At 39.5% G+C, this 21,683-nt stretch overlaps 1 protein-coding gene and 1 pseudogene across 7 annotated transcripts in view; one reads left to right on the top strand and one right to left on the bottom strand.

Moving 5' to 3' along the window:
- The window catches only part of DENND5B (DENN domain containing 5B), a 212,911-nt gene that overhangs the window by 136,742 nt on the left and 54,486 nt on the right, over positions 1-21,683 (bottom strand). The gene's annotated exons all lie outside the window — the stretch shown is intronic.
- On the top strand, positions 18,109-20,903 carry LOC117314274 (RNA-binding protein 25-like; annotated as a pseudogene).

The raw sequence follows: 21,683 nt of genomic DNA, 5'->3' as shown, positions 1-21,683 counted from the left end.
TATTAACTAGATAATATTTTTTAAATGATATTATTTAAAAATTTTAGGTTTGATAATTGTACTAGAGTAATGTAAAAACAAAGAGGCTTTGTTACCTGAAAATTGGGTTTGCCTCTTGGTGGGTATCAAGCCAAAAGACATAATCAGGCCAAAGATTGAGGAAAGGAAGGATTTCTTACAGCAAGTAAAGAGAACACCAGGGATCTTTCCCAAAGTACTGTCTCCTGAACAGCAAAATTGGGGAAGTTTTAAGCTAAAGATACATGCATATTTGCGAAGGGGATTGGGCAGTTTACAGGTCTACAGAGTCCAAGCTTTAGCTGACTGAAGTCAGGAGGGTCAGAAAAGTTCAACATCATCATCCTTTGGGTTCCAACTGATCTCGTGGTTGAGCACTTCAGGTTAACCTATACCACTGACACAGAACTGGGAGTCTTTACAACTGACCTTTGCAACAACAGCAAAGTTACTTCTTTTGCCTGATAACAGTTTGTTTCTGCATTTTTTTGTTCCCTTAAGATCATTTCTGGGACTTCCCTGGTGGTCCAGTGGGTAAGACTCCGTGCTCCCAATGCAGGGGGCCCAGGTTCGATCCCTGGTAGGGGTACTAAATCCTGCATGCATGCCACAACTAAGAGTTCGCATGCCGCAACTAAGAAGTTCACGTGCTGCAACAAAGATCACACACGCCACAACTAAGACCTGGTGAAGCCTAAATAAATAAAGTTTTCTTTTTTTAAAAAAGATCATTTCTGAGACCTGTTCAAGGACAAGCATTGGGCCAGACTTAGATCACAAAATGGTTTAGGCCAAAATTGGCTTCTCTTATATCAAGAAAGCAATGGCTGGTTCTCTTTCTCCGGGAACCACCTACCCTAACTGCTTACAGCCTTATTTTTCAGAGATAGCTGCTGAAATATTTCAAATAAAATCACATGATGTTTGGGATTTGCTTAAAACATAATACAGGGGCATGAAGAGGAAACAATGCTGACCATGAGTTGATAATTCTTGAATCTGTATAATGGGTATATGGGGGTTCATTGTACGACTCTATCTACCTACATATGTTCAAAATTCTCCATATGAAAATTTTTTTAAAATCATTAATGCTAAAAGAAAATAGGTCATTCATGAAAAACTTAGTAAATGTAAGGGCAGAAAGTAAATATTTCAACATCTTTCTGAAAGATAATGACTCACTCTCCTCCTTTTGTAAGACAACCACAATGTATTATGCCTAAAAAATAAACAGTAATTCCCTAATATCAAACATCTAGCCATTATTCAAATTTCCAATTATTTCATAAATGTAATAATTATTTTTAACAGTTTGTATCAGGACCCAAATAAAGTCCATATATTGTGATTTGTTGATATGCCCTTTAAGTCTCTCTCTCTCTTTTTTTTTTTTTTTTGCGGTACGCAGGCCTCTCACCACTGTGGCTTCTCCCGCTGCAGAGCACAGGCTCCGGATGTGCAGGCTCAGCGGCCATGGCTCACAGGCCCAGCCGCTCCGTGGCATGTGGGATCCTTCCGGACCAGGGCATGAACCCGTGTCCCCTGCATCGGCAGGCGGATTCCCAACCACTGCGCCACCAGGAAAGCCCCCTTTAAGTCTCTTTTAATCTTAGGGTTTCTACTCCACATCTTTTTTTCCCCCCTTGGGGTTTCTTTGTTGATAAGAGTTTCCCACAGTTTGAATTTTGTCGACTGCATTCCCATTCTATGGTTTAACCTGGTCCTGTCTTCTAACTGGTAATCTAGAGCTGCACTGTTCAATAAAGTAGCCACTAACATGTGGCTATTTAAATTTTAATTAAAAATAAATAAAATTAAAAATTCAGTTCCTTAGTTGCATAAAACACATTTCTAGTAGCTATCACATTGGACAGACCAAGACTCACCCAAGTCAAGGCCAGGGATTGACTCTCTCCTCTCTTGAAAAAGGCTGAGGAAAACAGAATGGAAGTAAATAGAAATAAACATTCCTCTCGCACACAAAGTGTTTTCTGTAATAAAGAGGGTTCAATATTCTCATAATGTGGGGAATAAATCTTAGTTTTCTGTTTCTGGAGCATAAATATAGAATGACTAAGCTATATGTGACCTTGGGTAAACTACTGATTCTGTGTTTTCCAGAAAGAAAAATGGCAATGATGAGTAAAGTTATATCATAAAAAATGTAGGGCTTCCCTGGTGGCGCAGTGGTTGGGAGTCCGCCTGCCGATGCAGGGGACACGGGTTCATGCCCTGGTCTGGGGGGATCCCACATGCCGCGGAGCGGCTGGGCCCGTGAGCCATGGCTGCTGAGCCTGCACGTCCGGAGCCTGTGCTCCGCAATGGGAGAGGCCACAACAGTGAGAGGCCCGCATACCACAAAAACAAAACAAAACAAACAAACAAAAAAAGGAATAAAACTGCTGGACTTCCCTGGTGGCTCAGTGGTTGAGAATCCACCTGCCAATTCAGGGGACATGGGTTTGAGCCCTGGTCTGGGAGGATCCCACATGCTGCAGAGCAACTAAGCCCGTGTGGCTAACTATTGAGCCTGCGCTCTAGAGCCCATGAGCCACAACCACTGAGCCCTTGTGCCGTAACTACTAAAGCCCACGTGCCTTTGCTCTGCAACAAGAGAAGCCACCACAATGAGAAGCCCACACACCCCAACGAAGAGTAGACCCCGCTCACCACAACTAGACAAAGCCCACGTGGGGCAACAAAGACCCAACACAGACAAAAATTAATTAATTAATTAATTAAAAAAGAAGATAAAGTTAATCTTTCTTTAAAAAAGAATAAAACTGTTAGTAAAAGAATGAAATTAGAACACTCCCTAACACCATACACAAAAATAAACTCAAAATGGATTAAAGACCTAAATGTAAGGCCAGACACTATAAAACTCTTAGAGGAAAACATAGGCAGAACACTCTATGACATAAATCACAGCAAGATCCTTTTTGACCCACCTCCTAGAGAAATGGAAATAAAACCAAAAATAAACAAATGGGACCTAACGAAACTTAAAAGCTTTTGCACAGCAAAGGAAACTATAAACAAGACAAAAAGACAACTCTTAGAATGGGAGAAAATATTTGCAAATGAAGCAACTGACAAAGGATTAATCTCCAAAATACACAGGCAGCTCATGAAGCTCACTATCAAAAAAACAAACAACCCAATCCAAAAATGGGCAGAAGACCTAAGTAGACATTTCTCCAAAGAAGATAAAAAGACTGCCAACAAACACATGAAAGGATGCTCAACATCACTAATCGTTAGAGAAATGCAAATCAAACTACAGTGAGGCAACACCTCACACCAGTCAGAATGGCCATCATCAAAAAATCTACAAACAATAAATGCTGGAGAAAAGGGAACCCTCTTGTACTGTTGGTGGGAGTGTAAATTGATACAGCCACTATGGAGAACAGTATGGAGGTTCCTTAAAAAACTAAAAATAGAACTACCATACTACCCAGCAATCCCACTACTGGGTATATACCCTGAGAAAAACATAATTCAAAAAGAGCCATGTACCACAATGTTCACTGCAGCACTATTTACAATAGCCAGGACATGGAAGCAACCTAAGTGTTCATCGACAGATGAATGGATAAAGAAGATGTGGCACATATATACAATGGAATATTACTCAGCCATAGAAAGAAACAAAATTGAGTTATTTGTAGTGAGGTGGATGGACCTAGAGTCTGTCATACAGAGTGAAGTCAGTCAGAAAGAGAAAAACAAATATTGTATGCTAACACACATATATGGAATCTGAAGGAAAAAAAAAGGTTCCGAAGAACCTAGGGACAGGACAGGAATAAAGACACAGACGTAGAGAATGGAGTTGAGGACATGGGGAAGAGGAAGGGGAAGTTGGGACGAAGTGAGAGAGTGGCAATGACATATGTACACTACCAAATGTAAAATAGATAGCTAGTAGGAAGCAGCCGCATAGCACAGAGAGATCAGCTCAGGGCTTTGTGTCCACATAGAGGGGTAGGATAGGGAGGGTGGGAGGAAGGTGCAAGAGGGAGGGGATATGGAGATATATGTATACATATAGCTGATTCACTTTGCTATACACCAAACTAACTCACCATTGCAAAGCAACTATACTCCAATAAAGACATTAAAAAAGAAAAAAAAGGAATAAAACTGCTAGAAACTTCCATGTGTAAGGGTTTTTGTGCGGATATAAGCCTTCAACTCCTTTGGATAAATAACAAGGAGTGTGACTAATGAATCATATGGTAAGGTATGTTTAGTTTTGTAAGAAACTGTCAAAATGACTTCTAAAGTAGCTATACCATTTTGCATTCCCACTGGCAATGAAGGAGAATTGTCAAGTGTTTACTTTTAACATTTATTAATTTATTTAGATATATTTATGTTGTCATGCTTGTCAACAGTGGCTCTGTTATCATTACAGTTACTTTTTGAGTTATTTGACACATGGCTACATTGACTATAAAGGGTTATGTATAACTTCGTTACATATGTAACTAGACAAAATTATACACTGCCTACAGAAAACAATACTCTCTCTACTTTAATAAATAAACCAATGAGCTGTAACAATGAACCTCACATATTATTTTGAACTCTGAGAGTAACTAGGGATATGGACATCTCAGGAATGACTTTTACATAAGTAGCAGTAAAAATGATCTAATCTGTAGATTAGATAATGAGCTTTCTTAGAAGTGTCAAGAATCAGAAATTCTTACACTCACAATAGGCAGAGTTCTTAGAGATCAAACAGGGAATCACTTCCAAAGCCCTGACTGGTAATTTCTCCAGCTCAAGTAGTACAACCATTCACCCAGTGGCTGAAGGTGTATAGCTGGAATTATCCTTGACTCCTCTTTCCCTCTTATTCCCCACATCTAATCCATTGCTTCATCCTACTGATTTAACCTTCTATTTTTCTTAAATCTATCCAACTCTCTCCATCCCCACTGCCACTTCTCTAGTCCAATCCAATGTCGCCTCTCACCCGAATTATTACAAACATCATCACGTCCTGCTGCCAGGCTTACCACCCATCTCCCCCACTCCATAATGCAGCCCAAGAAATCTTTCTAAATATAGATCCGAGGTTACTCCCCTTCAGAACCCTTCAATAGTGCTTCATTATCCTAACTTTAAATCTCAAATTGCCTAACACTGCTTCAAAATTTTTCATAATCTGACTGCTTATATCTTAACCCTTTCTGCAAGATTTTCCATATCCTTTGTATTCTATACTCCAGCCGTGAGGAAATTACTAGCTGCTCACCATATGTACCTCGCTCCCTCAAATTAGCCAACTTTCACACATGCTGTATGTCTGCCACAAATACTTCTTCCAGTATTGCCCCCACTCCCCATCCCACCTGTAAATTCTTGGCCGCCCTTCAGATCTAAGCTTATAGTCGTTTCTTCTGGAAAAGACTGCAGCTCTATGAGGGTAAGAGCTGTTCTCCACTGAATCCCCAGAGCCTACACAGCGCCTAGTATAACATGAATTCAAGGACCATTCACTAAGTAAATGAATAATTATGAACACAGGCTAGTGGAAAGAACATGAGTTGTTACTGACATTATGTAAAGATTTTTATCTTGTTTGTACAAATTTTAGAATAATAGTTTTGTAGTAGTATGAAGGTCATTTAGTAAGAATTTAAGACTTGCAATTATAATTATACCGAAATTATAAATTAAAATTATCGTTACTATCATTGTAAAAGTATTTGTTTCTTTCACAATATTATGTAGAAATAGCTGAGAAATAACTAGGGAAGCTGCATTATAGATTTTGTGCTCCTGCATGACCATTCCAGATACTTATAATTTTGTAGATATACTTGTATAGTGGATAAATTTAATTGTCATAAATGTTTGTTAAATTGTACTTCTGTGAGAGAATATAATAAGTCAAATTCTTTTAGGATGAATTCTTTCCTTCAACTTTTTTATTGTAGTAAGATACACATAACATAAAATTTACCATCTTAACCATTCTTAAGTATACAATTCCGTGGTATTAAATACATTTATAATATGCAACCATCACCACCACTCATCTCTATAATTCTTCTCATCTAGTAAATTGAAACTCTATGCCCATTAAACAATAACTCCTCATTCCCTCTGCCTCCTCAGGCCCTGGCAACCACCATTCTACTATCTCTATGATTTTGATTACTCTAAGCACCTCATATGAATAGAATCATAGAGTGTCTTCTCATGCCTGGCTTATTTCACTTAGTATAATGTTCTCAAAGTGTATTCATGATGCAGCATACTGAAGAATTTCCTTCCTTTTGAGAGCTGAGTTATATTCCACTGTATAGTATAAGCCAAATTTTACTTACCCATTTATCCACTGGTGGACACCTGGCTTGCTTCCTTGTTATAGCCATTGTGAATCATGCTGTTACGAACCTGATACATATATCTCTTTGAGACTCTGGCTTTCAATTCTTCTGGGTATATACCCACAGAGGTGGAATTACTGGATTATATGATGATTCTATTTTTAATTTTTTGAGGAACTACCATACTGTTTTCCATAGCAAGTGTACCATTCTACATTCTAACCAACAGTGCACAAGGGTCCAATTTCTCTACATGCTCACCAACATTTGCTGTTTTCTGTTTTTTTGATAGCAGCCATCCTCATGGGTGAGGGGTGCTTTTAGGATAAGTTTTAAAGGCCTTTCCATTTTGCATGAATGAATGAACAAAAATCCAACAAACTCAAACTTCATTCAATTACATATAAATAATCAGTAGTTTGTCATTTAGAAAAACTATGTTACATGGACATACTTTTTTCAGTAAGATTAAACTTATTTTTTCACTAGGAACACAGTATTACTGGTAGTTAATAGACTGTTCACAATTCTATATCACCAACCAACAAATATATCCAGTTCTTTCTATGAGCTTAACCAAACTTATTAGGAATACAGAAAAATTATTAGTAATGGTTCTTCCCTCAGTGCTTATAGAAGAAATTCCTGGGAAGGCAATAATTCAAGCTGGCGAAGAGAGACAATTATATCACAAAAGAGAGGCTATACAGTATATTTTTACAGAATTTAAATATATGGTCTTTTTTTTGGTCACACCGTGTGGCTTGTGGGATCTTACTTCCCCAGCCAGGGATCGAACCCATGCCCCCTGCATGGAAGTGCGGAGTCCTAACCAATGGACCACCGGGGAATTCCCTAAATATACGTATTAAAGCCACTCTCTCAGAAAAATAATTCTTATGCTTACGATTATTTTTCACGGATATATATAGGTGTGAAAACTAGGTGTACAGGTTATACTTACTTCCTTTGTTCCTGAACTTGCTCCTTTCGATGACAGTGACTAAAATATATCATTTATTTATATTCATTTCCTCCAATGATGTACAACATATTTTCTGTGTTAGCATATCTCACTGCATCCTACTCAACCTAAAGGAGGTTAAGTCCAAACCATGGAGAAGCTTTGGCCTGTTATTTATTTTTTCCACTTCTTCATTAATTTGCTCTTTCATGATGGGTGATTTTAATCACTTTTCAGTTCTTTGGTTGCAGAAAAATACATTATTTGTATGTTCCTTCAAGACCCTTGATAAAATGACTACCATTACCCACCTGCCTACTCAAGAGCTGGCTACTGACTTGTATGTTATTTAAGTTCTATCATTTGTCTCTTGTACTGCCCAGTTTTAAGGCTATTTCTTTTCTTTTTTTTTTTTTTAAGTATTTATTTATTTATTTGGCTGAGCCGGGTCTCAGTTGTGGCATGTGGGATCTAATTACCCAACCAGGGGTCGAACCAGGCCCCCTGCATTGGGATCGCAGAGTCCTAGCCACTGGACCACCAGGGAAGTTCCTCTTTTCCTTTTTGTAATTAAAAAATATTTCAAACATAGAGAAAAGTAGAACAGAAATAATGAACACCTGTGTGGGTATATTCCACCTGAATTCAACAAATGTTAACACGTTGAGGTATCTGCTTCACAATTTTTTAAAACAGAAATAAAACGTTAGAGATGGAATAAAAGTCCCCTTTGTGCCCCTCCCTGGCCCCTTTAGGCCTGGAGCTTAGAATACCAGCCTGTCCTCACTTGGCCCATCCTCTTTCAGGATGCAGCTTAAATTATAAACTACCCTACTGTAGCCCACAGTGATTCCTGTTTTCCCTAAACCCAACCCACTTTATTTCCAATATAGCCAGATCTTTATTTTTTCTGTGAGTTCCCTCCAGCCTGAACTTACAATGGCCTGTGAGTAGGTAACGCCCTGACTACGCTGCTCTGTGTCTTAATTTAGTACTCCTGTTGCTTCCTTGGTCTTGGGACATAAGGTAAATTATCTCAGTGGAGGTGAAGGGCCATGAAATGTACAGTATAGTGCTGAGTGAGAAGTACACAGTTGGTAAAAGGAAGGATCTCTCTCTAACCACACAAGCTGCAGTTTAATAGTCTATTTCATTAACGGTTATATTCAGGGGTTGGTCTATAAGAGAATTCATTTCCCTTAGGAACAGTGTTATAAGGTGGTTAAGTCTCCCTATCTCCCCAGCCCTAAACTAGCAGGGGTAAAACACCTCACGGCCCAGGCCAGGAAAGGTCAGAGCGCAGAGAAGATCAGGAGCTCTCAAACCCACAGCGGATGAAGGACTACGGGGGTGAAGCATAGAGGCCGGGAGTCAGATGAGACACTGTGTCTTTTGTCTCATACTCTCCGTATTTGCCGTTTCTCCCCCCTTTCCCATCCGATACTTCTGCTCCTCAGCTAATTACTCCCCCTCTTCCCCTCAACTCGGCCCTGAATGCTAGGGTGAGAAGCCCGGGTTCCCAAGAGAGGATCTGTGGGCAGGCTCTGCACAAAAGGAAGAAGAAGAGAGCCTGGTGCACCGAAGCCTGGGAAGTCAGAGACCTCTTGGCTTCGGGGTTCTTTCCTTACATAGTTCACCTTGCTTTCTCATCTAGTCTGCGAGTCTGTCAACCAGAGACCGCTCTATAAACACATAAAATCTGATTCAAATATTTCAGAAAATAACTGCAAAAATGAGTAATTCATACCATACTAGACCTGAATAATCTTTAAAAGATTATACAGTCCACCTATGCCCCTGTCCCACCTGGAGCAAGCAAATCTTTCAAGTGACTTTTAATCAGCTTTTAGTACTGTATACTACCTTACCTTTTCAACCTAATTTAAAATCACCTGAATTCCATACTCACCGCATCCTACTCAACTAGCATGGATGGTTTGCAATTTTTTTCTTTTTTTTATCCATTTTGCTTCATGCTGTGCTAATTTAACCTCATCTTGGTAAACAAGAAAATGGTCCGCATTTGACAGACTCTACTTGCAGCAACTGCAGCTGGCCTGTGTGCAAACCAATTTTGTTCATTCTTCATCCTGGCAGGGAGCTCTGCCCTAGAATTGTTTTGGGACTAATCAGCATTAAACCTGTGTCAGAAAGGTTGCTGAAAGCAGCCCTAGAGCAAGGCCGCAGTAACAAGGCTGAGCAGGAAAGGGATTAGGACAAATGCAGCAGCTGTGTAAAAATCTGTGACGAGTTCTGCTTTTAACAGAAAAACCGGGGCTCAGCTTCTCTCCTGTGCCTTGGCACTTCTGTGGAAATGACTTGGAAAGAGGTTATGGAGAGAAAAGAGATGCACCAAATCCACTCTATTTCTTCCTTTCTGGGATGATAGGTGCTTGGTGATGAGCCAGAAAATCTTACTTCAGATGGCAGCATACAGGAAAGAAACAGTAAATGCATCCTCTGCTAGTCTCTGTAGCTGAAAACACTGCATGGCTGTTCTCTGGGTATCTAGTGAGTTAGATGGCATGGTTTTCTACAGGATGAACTGAGATACAAGAAACAGGAGACATGCCTAACAAGATCCAAGGTAGATATAAACCAACTCTAACTTGGCCTAAAAACTTTAAGAATAAATTCCTCAACATCGGGCTTCCCTGGTGGCGCAGTGGTTGAGAGTCCTCCTGCCGATGCAGGGGACACAGGTTCGTGCCCCGGTCTGGGAAGATCCCACATGCTGCGGAGCAGCTGGGCCCGTGAGCCATGGCCGCTAAGCCTGCGTGTCCAGAGCCTGTGCTCCGCAACGGGAGAGGCCACAACAGTGAGAGGCCTGCGTACCGCAAAAAAAAAAAAAATTCCTCAACATCAAATGATCAAATATTGGAGTATTATTTTTTCTACTAACCTGCTGGATTCAGTCTACACCTTTCAGTGTATCACATTCATTTTGTACCAGAATATGAATGAGAATCTAGTGTACTCAGTCAATCTTTCAATCCCTTAAGCTAGATAAACACTGCTTAATAACTTCACAAATACCCACCAAAGAAGGCCACTAAGCTTCCCATCTACCACCAGATCTGTGAGGCTGGTACAGAAGCCAAAAAAGAACAGACCATTTTTGTGTGATCACAGGAATTTTTGTATATATGGTTGCTTTTTGTGTGTCTGCTCACATAATTCTCATTAAATAACTAGGAAATCAGTAACTGCAACAGATGTGCATGTAAAGATTGAGGGTTTTTTTTATTACAGCTTTACTGAGATATGTTCATAACCCTAATATTCACCCTTTTAAAGTATACAACTGAGTGGTTTGGGGTATATTCATAGAGTTGTACAACCATCACCATTATCTAATTTTAGAACATTTCATCACTTCAAAAAAACTCTGTACCCATTAGTAGACAGAGTTTTTGATACAACAGCCATCCCTGTTAGCTATGAATGTTTGTTACCTATGAGGGAATTTCTTGGCCTTTGTCAATTGGAACATGGCAAAAAAAAAAAAAACTCCAGAGTGTTTAGACAACACTTAAAAAGTTTCAAAAAGTGTTTTTCAAATAAACTTTTTCTCTAGTCCAGTCTTACCCATGCACCAGTTTTGGAACATATCTTGCAGAAATAATTTATTTGCAGAAGAGTGAATAAACATTACCTAACAATGGATTTAAAAATGCACTGTGACCTCACTGCAAAAGCCAGTTTCCTGCAGATACTCTGTGTTGACACTCTTATTAATAAAATTAATTAATTAATAAAAATACGGTCTTACAGAGCTTTTCAACCTTGTTTCCCAAATATATGAAAACCATTTTGCATTTCTGTAGTTTCCACACCTATTATGAGTTAAAATGAAACACTTTCTTTTTTTTGTGTGTGATACGAGGGCCTCTCACTGCTGTGGCCTCTCCCGTTGCGGAGCACAGGCTCCGGACGCGCAGGCTCAGCAGCCATGGCTCACGGGCCCAGCCGCTCCGCGGCATGTGGGATCTTCCTGGACCGGGGCACGAACCCGTGTCCCCTGCATCGGCAGGCGGACTCTCAACCACTGCGCCACCAGGGAAGTCCATAATGAAACACTTTCTAATCAAACAGCTAGCATAAGTTAGGCAAGTAACTGAACTGAAATAAATTTAGTCAGCAATGAAAAAAATAAAAATATAATGTGAGCCATACATATAATTAAAAATTTTCTAGTAGCTACGTTCTTAAAATAGGAAAAATAGGAAAAATTAATTGTAATGATATGTTTTACTTAACCCAATGTATTCAAAATATTGCTTTAACTTGTAATCAATATACAAAAACGTCTTACTGAGATACCAAGGCTTTTTGAAATCTGGTGAGTATTTTACACCTACAGCACATCTCATTTTGCAACAGTCAAGTTTCAAGTGCTCAATAGCCATGTGTGGCTAAGTGGCTCCCACACTCAGCAGCACAGCCTTAGATTACTGAAGTTAGTTTCTCTTTCAATTCATCATAAAGGAGTGCCTTAGTTTAGGTACTCATCATCTCTGGCCCAGAATATACCAGTGGACTCCTAACTGGCCTCCTTGTCAATCTGGCCTCCATATTGCTGCCAAAATGATCTTCTTAATATGCTATTATGCTAGTCTGATCATTACAATCCTCTGCATAAAATCCTTCAGTGGCCCTTTAATGCTGAATAAAAATCCAAATTCCTTCTGCCTTTACAAATATTTTCACTCAGTTTAATACATTCTCCCCTCAATCCCTGCTAATTTAGCAAACATCTGCTCCTAGTTCAGTGACACAATCTCAGGGAAACGTTCCCCATTTCCTGCCAGGGAACATCGGGTGCACTCCTCTAAACCCCCTTTTTCAGCATCTATCACATTGTGCAGTGGAGTCAAATTTTACAAGGGTTTGGCTCTAATGTGATCATGTAAGGCTAAACTCAGAGTCAAATTACCTCTGGAAACTTCCTAGGATACCATGGCCTTATTGGGAATTGAAATTTGCTGTACTCTGCAGTCCTAAATGCACCTTCCTCTAGGAGTAAGGCAGATCTCCATTTCACAGATGAGGGAAATATCAAATAAGTTATGACTGGTATTAAACTTTAATTAGTAGGGTTGCTAACATTATTCTTGATGTATCCCATAATCATCAGCACTACTTTTCCAACATTTTGTTAAAAAAAAAATCACTGGGCTTCTACTATCTAAGGAGGTTATTTTCTCTTTAATCTTCTTGCTTCTATTCTATCCCATTCTAATCATTAAGATGGATATTGGAATGATCGATTCTTCTGGGCAGAGTATTTCTTTGTATTTCTTTTTCCTCACAGATGTCTCCTCCTTCCCCCATCCCTCCACCCCTTTTTAGGTCAAGGGAGGTGGTAGGTAAGTCTTGAGACTATTGTAGGTGTGTGAGGGAGAGTACAGCAAAATTTTAAAAACATCTTTAAATCTCTAATGACTTACTACATCTGTTCAGTCCTTACCTGACCCCAGTAAAACAATGACAAAAGTATCTAAATATCTTTCCATTTTTAGGAGAAGAGGGAGCAGGGCCTGCAAGTAACCTGCAACTTCAAGTTTACTGCAGATAGCCTTGGCCCTCAGGACAACCTGTGGGTCAGTTATTCTGAGGCATAGAAAAGGACGGGAAGAGGCTAATGAATGCCCACAATCCCTGCTCCCCGGAAAAGCGCTGTTCTCAGATCTAGAATGGGTCTGTGAAACTCCCAAGCCTTGGGATAGAGGGGACCAAGGTGGTAGATTCCCTGAGACTGCTTACCATCCTCAGAAGAGAGAAGGTAAGATAAAATTGAACTAACCTTGCAGTTTTAGAGGACTTACGAGGCTGGCAGGAGGCAAGAAGGAGATTGCTTAGGCCATGCTGCTGCTGACCAGACGCTGGCACTTCAGTGGGAAGGCAGTGGTCCCAGCATATCTCTTAAACCATTCCACCAAAGGAGTGTTCTTTTTTTTTTTTTTTTTTTTTGCGGTACGCGGGCCCTCTCACTGCTGTGGCCTCTCCCGTTGCGGAACGCAGGCTCAGCAGCCATGGCCCACGGGCCCAGCCGCTCCGCAGCATGTGGGATCCTCCCGGACCGGGGCACGAACCCGTGTCCCCTGCATCGACAGGCGGACCCCCAACCACTGCGCCACCAGGGAAGCCCAGAAGTGTCCTTTTTGAGTTAATGTTTGGACATCTTATTAGTCTTTTTTGCCATAATTTTATTGTTCTTCATTTCCCTGACATAAACCCTTCCTTTAAAAAGTATATGAGGAGACGTACAACACTGTGAATGTACTAAATGCCACTAAATTGTACACTTTTAAATGGTCAATGGTTAACTTTATGTTATGGGAATTTTACCTCAATTTTTGAAAATGAAAATCAAGTATATGATAAGAAAAATACTGCAGGATTACCAAGGCCATCCTACTTTCCTTCACTGTGTGTATATGACACACTTGGCCCTATAATGTTGCCCAGGATTAGATCTTGAATCCTAAGACTGCTGTGATGGGCTCAGAGAGAAGAGATTATAATGTCAGAATACTTAGTGCCCAGGATGTGATTAAGCTCATTTTGTTCATCAGCAAAGTGGCATCAGAACGTTCTTTCTAGCATATTAAAGAATATGAATCCTAATTAACATCTTTAATAGCTCAGTAAGCCTCCTTGTTATACACCACTGAGCCTTTTTTTATCATCTCCAATTTTGAATCATATCTTAGAAACGTTGGTAGCAGAATATATGCAGTAAGGGATAAACAAATGCATGAAATTAAAAAAAAGAATTGGAAAGATACTTAGAAATATAGGAATAACTTACAAATTATATTTTTAATGAAATCACCTTTTATTAGGAAATTCTAAACATCTACTCCACTGTAATAAAATATCACAAAAAATGGTCACCAAAAATTCTTCCCTGCCCTGTATGTGTGCATGCTGCCTCTTCTATCAAAAGAAGGGTTCTATTTTCCTCCCCTTGAATCTGGGCTGGTTCTGTGACTTGCTTTAACCAGCAGAATGTGACAGAAGTGTCGCTGTGCCAGTTCCAGACCTAGCACTTAAGAGTCTTGACAGCTCCTGTTTTTTCTCTCTTAGAATCAAACCACCACATAAAGAGACATGGGCTAAACTACTAAATAATAATGAGATGGCATGGAGAAGCAGAAGAGGCCCACCTGGCCACTAGACATTTCAGCCACCTAAGTCAAGTGAGAGAAGCCATCCTGGACATCTAGCCAAATTAGCGACCCAAGTAGGCACTGGGTGAAACAGAAGACCTGCCTAGCTGACCCAGAGGATTGTGAGAAACAGTAAATAACTGCTGATTTAAGCCACTATGGAATACAGCATACACTGTTACACAGCAATAGATAACCGAAAAATCCACATACCCCCTAACCAATTTTCTTCTACAACCCTAGATTTAAAATTGGAATTGAATTTCTGCCGATAATAAATTGACCTATTACTTAGATGCCCAAAGAATCTTGAAACCTCTAGACTGAATATTTTACTAATTTTCAAAACCAAAAGTCCTTATATCTGACAAAGGATTCATCACCAGAATATTTAAAGAATTCCTATAATCAATAATTTTTTTTAAAAAGACAACCCATTTTTAAAAAATGGACAAAAGATCTGAACAAGAGAATAAATTTAATATATACAAAAAGTCAATAAGCCAATGAAAAGATACTCAACATCATTAGTTGTCAGGTAAAATACAAATTAAAACCACAATGAGACACCACCTCAAACCTACTAGAATGATCAAAATTTAAAAGACTTACCATACCAATACCAAGTATTGGTGAGGATCTTGACCACTTGGAACTCATACATTGTTGGTGGGACTATAAAATGGCAAAGCCACTTTAAAAAACTGTTGGTGAGTTTTATACCTAACCCATACACCTACAATTCTACTCCTAAGAAGCATATATCCACAAAATTATTTGCACAAGACTGTCAGCTTTACTCATAATAGCAAAAAAACTGGAAACAACTCAAATGTCCACCAACAAGCAGAAGGATATACAAATTGTAGTATATTCATTCAATGGAACACAACTCAGTAGTAAAAAGCAATAAACTGCTGATGTACACAACAACATGGATGAATCTCAGTGACACTTTGTTAAGCAAAAGAAGCCCAACAAAAGATTCCAGATGATGTTTAAGAACTAACCTATGGTTCTGTCAGCGGAAACCACCAACTTCCAGTAATTTGTAAAAAATGACCAACACAAAGGCAAATGAGAGGTACCTCCTACATGTTCTCTAGGCCTTTTAGAAAACATGGAGTTGTTCCTTTGGCCACACACATGTGAATCTGTAAGAAAAGTGATACTCTAGACATGGGGTACAGTTCAAAAAGGAATACCCCACAACTGTTAATATAGCAAAACAGGAATAAGTCCATCTAAAGAAAGCAGAGGAAGTACACAGCAAGTAAGTTTTTTGGAAGTTAGACAAAGAGGAAAATTATTTTTATAGCTATCTATCTAAGTTTGGAATAAATAAATGGAGCATCATTAATTAAGCCCTGTTGACATAAGAATAAATTAACAATATAATTTAATAACCTTGACATTTGGACCAAAGTACTTTTGGCTTGTAAACTTTCTGTAAAACAAGAAATAATTCCTCAAATGGGTGACTGGTTTTTTTAAGGACTCAAGAGATCTTCCAGCCTTTTAATAAATATTTATTGAATAGCTTATATGAATAAGATACTCTGCAAAGTGCTATGAAAGCAGCAAAGATTAAAAAAAAAAAATCCAGACTTCTGCAGTACTATTTCATAGTAATATCTCATAGAACTTATTCATTATAATATGAAGATTCATTATATACCATATGGAGGGGTGTAATGACTATTGCACCCATCAGATTCAACAAACGTTATGGTACTATCAGCAATCTGATGCTAGATTAATTGGCACACCATCCATAACGCTAATAATGAAGCAGACAATTGGGGCTATTCAAAATCTATCAAGATTTCTGGATCCATCAAGATTTCTGGATTACAAGCATACCATTAAAAATTTTTTTATTGTAATAAGATACAGTATCTGCTCTCCACCAAACTTAAAAATTAAACGGGGAGATAAAAAGTCATTTATTTCTCCTTAAGACCATGAGACCTATAATAGCTTATAAGACAATAACTGATAAAGAATATTAACGTTATGGAAGACTGAAACAAGAGATTACAGGGCTTAAATTAGGATGAATTTAAGTTTGTACAGATAAACCAACTGCACATTTCATACAAAAATTTATTTTTTTACACCCCTCAAATAAGTCATTAAACTTCTTTTCCAGTGACCTCATGAAATAATACATTCTATTTTTTTAAAGGCTTAATAATTAGAAAATAGTTCAACATACAATCTGCTTTCCTATAATTTATACTCTCTAGTCCCAGTTCAGTTCTCTAGAGCTACTGAGGTCCACATTCTCTTCTGTATGACTAGGCCTCAAATTTTCAAATTTGGTTGATATATTCACTAATCTCCTCTTCTAAGGAAGCACACCCTATTCATTTTATCATTCCTCAAGAAATAAAAAAGAAACATCACCATCCTATTCTCTATTCCCTGGATTCAGTAATTAAAAAAATTAAAAACCTGAGCACCTTTGGTCTGCCAGGCATTAATACTCTATATTGTATGTACTGGAGATATAGCAGTGAATAACAGACATAGTCTCAGTCTCACTGAATTAACTTTTTAGGGGATGTGCTCAAGTTAGTCAATATGTATCTTAAAATCTATCACCCTAGTTCAAGACAACATAAGTACAGTGGAACTATTCCAAACATAACATCACATACAACTAGTGCAACCTAGGAATCATACTGAACTGGTCATATTATTGAGTTATATTGAGCTTGCAGTCAATTTTTTTTTTTTAATTAATGTATTTATTTGGCCATGCCGGGTCTTTAGTTGCAGCACAAGGGATCTTTGTTGCGGTGTGCAGATCTTTAGTTGCGGCATGCGGAATCTTAGTTGTGGCATGTGGGATCTAGTTCCTTGACCAGGGATTGAAACCAGGCCCCCTGCATTGGGAGCATAGAGTCTTAACCACTGGACCACCAGGAAAGTCCCAGTCAATTCTTTTTTTTTTAAAGTGAATTAAGTGATTACATGCCAAGAATATACTAGGAACTATGAATGTAACAACAAGAGAGTATACCTCTGCCCTCAAAGACTATGAAATCCCATAAGGAAGACAAACAAGTAGACGATTATAAGCAGTGAATTAAGTTATAAAAGAGGTCTATATAGAGTGCTAGGAGAAAGCAGTGGAAGAGTACTTAACTTGCAATATACAGAAGCAGCTGTCCTAAGCAATTTCTCCTTAACCAATAGCTTGGATTGAACTAACACTGTTTCTTCTGTAAAAACATAACGGCTGATGTCCACAGTAGGCCAAAAGTGCTCATAGCCAGTAGCACTTCCACATCTTGTACTTGAATTTGTTTGCCACAGCCATTCCCAACATGTTTATCCAGTTTCACATGATACTGAATTCATAATTTAATTATTAAGTAAATTAGGAAATATGATTGTGAAAAGACTCATAATTTCTATGAAAATGAAGCTGAATATGTACATAGGCAAGCTGCTAAAAAAATAATAAGGCGGCCTGTGAGAGTAGGTGCTTTGGCACTAGTCTCCCGGCTAGCGGCGTGCAGAAATCTCGAGCTGGTGGAACCCCCTCATAACCTGGAGCCCAGAAGGCCGCGAAGACAGTACAATTTCCTCAGCGGCGGACCACTGTGGTAAGAATGTCTTTCCCTCCTCATTTGAATCGCCCTCCCATGGGAATCCCAGCCCTCCCACCAGGGATCCCACCCCCACAGTTTCCTGGCTTTCCACCACCTGTACCTCCAGGGACTCCAATGATTCCTGTACCAATGAGCATTATGGCTCCTGCTCCAACTGTCTTAGTACCCACTGTGTCCATGGTTGGAAAACATTTGGGAGCACGGAAGGATCATCCAGGCTTGAAGGCTAAAGAAAATGATGAAAACTGTGGTCCCACTACTACAGTTTTCGTTGGCAACATCTCTGAAAAAGCCTCAGACATGCTTATAAGATAGCTCCTTGCTAAATGTGGCTTGGTTTTGAGCTGGAAGAGAGTACAAGGCACATCTGGAAAACTTCAAGCCTTTGGATTCTGTGAGTATAAGGAGCCTGAATCAACCCTCCGTGCACTCAGGTTATTGCATGACCTGCAGATTGGAGAGAAGAAGCTACTTGTTAAAGTTGATGCAAAGACAAAGGCACAATTGGATGAATGGAAAGCAAAGAAGAAAGCTTCTAATGGGAATGCCAGGCTAGAAACCGTCACTAATGATGACAAAGAAGCCTTAGATGAAGACACAAAGAGAAGAGGTCAGATGATCAAAGGGGCCATTGAAGTTTTAATACAGGAATACTCCAGTGAGCTCAATGCCCCCTCACAAGAATCTGACTCTCACCCCAGGAAGAAGAAGAAGGAAAAGAAGGAGGACATTTTTCGCAGATTTCCAGTGGCCCCACTGATCCCTTATCCACTCATCACTAAGCAGGATATAAATGCTATAGAAATGGAAGAAGACAAAAGAGACCTGATATCCTGAGAGATCAGCAAATTCAGAGACACAAAAGAAACTGGAAGAAGAGAAAGGCAAAAAGGAAAAAGAAAGACAGGAAATTGAGAAAGAACAGAGAGAAAGAGAGAGGGAGTGTGAAAGGGAACGAGAAAGGCGAGAACGGGAACGAGAAAGGGAAAGAGAACGCGAACGAGAAAAGGAGAAGGAACGGGAGCGAGAACGAGAATGGGATAGGGATCGTGACCAGACAAAAGAGAGAGATCGAGATCGGGATCGAGAGAGAGATCGGGACCGTGATCGAGAAAGGAGTTCAGATCAGAATAAGGATCGCAGTCGATCAAGAGAAAAGAGCAGAGATCGTGAAAGGGAACGGGAGAGGTAAAGAGAGAGAGAGAGAGAGAGAACGGGAACAAGGAAGAGAACGAGAGCGAGAAAGGGAACGGGAGCGCGCGAGAGAAAAAGACAAGAAGCAGGACCGAGAAGAGGATGAAGAAGATGCATATGAACGAAGAAAACTTGAAAGAAAGCTCCGAGAGAAAGAGGCTGCTTATCAAGAGCACCTTAAGAATTGGAAAATCAGAGAACGAAAGAAAACCCAGGAGTATGAGAAAGAGGCTGAAAGAGAAGAAGAAAGAAGAAGAGAAATGGCAAAAGAAGCTAAACGACTAAAAGAATTCTTAGAAGATTATGATGATGATAGAGATGATCCCAAATATTATAGAGGAAGCGCTCTTCAGAAAAGGTTGCGTGATAGGGAAAAGGAAATGGAAGCAGATGAACGGGATAGGAAGAGAGAGAAGGAAGAGCTAGAGGAAATCAGGCAGTGCCTTTTGGCCGAAGGGCACCTGGATCCAGATGCAGAGCTCCAGAGGATGGAACAAGAGGCTGAGAGGCACAGACAACCACAAATAAAGCAAGAACCAGAATCAGAGGAAGAGGAAGAAGAAAAGCAAGAAAAAGAAGAAAAACGAGAGGAACCCATGGAAGAGGAAGAAGAGCCAGAGCAAAAGTCCTGTCTCAAACCAACTCTGAGGTCCATCAGTTCTGCCCCATCTGTTTCCTCTGCCAGTGGCAATGCAACTCCCAACACTCCTGGAGATGAGTCTCCCTGTGGTATTATTATCCCTTATGAAAATTCACCAGATCAACAACAACCTGAGGAGCATAGGCCAAAAATAAGACTGAGTCTTAAACTGGGTGCTTCCAATAGTCCTGGTCAGCCTAATTCTGTGAAGAGAAAGAAACTACCTGTAGATAGTGTCTTTAACAAATTTGAGAATGAAGACAGTGATGATGTACCCCGAAAAAGGAAACTGGTTCCCTTGGATTATGGTGAAGACAATAAAAATGCTGCCAAAGGCACTGTGAACACTGAAAAAAAAGCGCAAACACATTAAGAGTCTCATTGAAAAAATCCCTACAGCAATGGGCTTCCCTGGTGGCGCAGTGGTTGAGAGTCCGACTGCCGATGCAGGGGACATGGGTTCGTGCCCCGGTCCGGGAAGATCCCACATGCCGCAGAGCGGCTGGGCCCGTGAGCCACGGCCGCTGAGCCTGCGCGTCCGGAGCCTGTGCTCCGCAACGGGAGAGGCCACAACAGTGAGAGGCCCGCGAACCGGAAAAAAAAAAAAAAAAAAATCCCTACAGCCAAACCTGAGCTCTTTGCTTATCCCCTGGATTGGTCTATTGTGGATTCTATGTTGATGGAACGACAAACTAGACCATGGATTAATAAAAAAAATCATAGAATACATAGGTGGAGAAGAAGCTACATGAGTTGATTTTGTTTGTTCTAAGGTTATGGCTCATAGTTCACCTCAGAGCATTTTAGATGATGTTGCCATGGTACTTGATGAAGAAGCAGAAGTTTTTATAGTCAAGATGTGGAGATTACTGATATATGAAACAGAAGCCAAGAAAATTGGTCTTGTGAAGTAAAATTCTTTTTACATTTAGAGTTCCATTTCAGATTTCTTCTTTCCCACCCTTCAAAGAACTTAAAATTTTTTTTTTTGTCTTCACAGACATTTGTGAGATCTGTAATTTTTTTTTAATGTAGAAAATGTGAATTTTTTTTGTCCTCTAATTTGTTAATGCCATGTGTACTCCCTTGGCTGTAAAGACATCTGAATCCTACCATGGTTCTCTTTATACTCACCAGGTACAGATTACTGGTATGTTTTATAAGCCGCAGCTACTGTACACAGCCTATCTGATATAATTTTGTTCTGCTGATTTGTTCCTTGTAAATATTAAAATGACTCCCCCCAAATAATAATAATAATAAGCTGTCTAATTAGATACAGAAATACTAAAGAGTGGAATGGAAAATCATAAAAATCTAGAAGGATTTTGCACTCAGATTTCTTTGAAATGGCTTTAAATTCTCACTCTACTGTAAAGAAACGGAAACTAAAAATCATAGATGATTCATTATATGCGGGCTTTATAATAAGAGACATCATAGAAAATTATAGTCAGCAGATCCTTATTCAAAGGAAAAGCCTTGGTCCTAAAACAAACATTTATGAAATACACATAGTATGTTTTAAGAGAAAATGTTTAAAATATTCATGTAACTTTTCTTTATAGTTCTTCAGTCTTTTTGATTAATTGGTACAAACGACAGTGGAAAAAACTTCAAGTGTAACAGTCCCAAAAAGAGAAACAAGGATGCCAAGAGGGATTTCAGGATGCTGCTGTGTAAGGGATGATTAAAGATTAAACTTTAGGTCTG

The sequence above is a fragment of the Tursiops truncatus genome, chromosome 11 (genome assembly GCF_011762595.2).
Source record: "Tursiops truncatus isolate mTurTru1 chromosome 11, mTurTru1.mat.Y, whole genome shotgun sequence".
NCBI lineage: Eukaryota > Metazoa > Chordata > Mammalia > Artiodactyla > Delphinidae > Tursiops > Tursiops truncatus.
The sequence above is the reverse complement of the archived record's forward strand: the minus strand, read 5'-3'. Positions and strand labels throughout refer to the sequence as shown.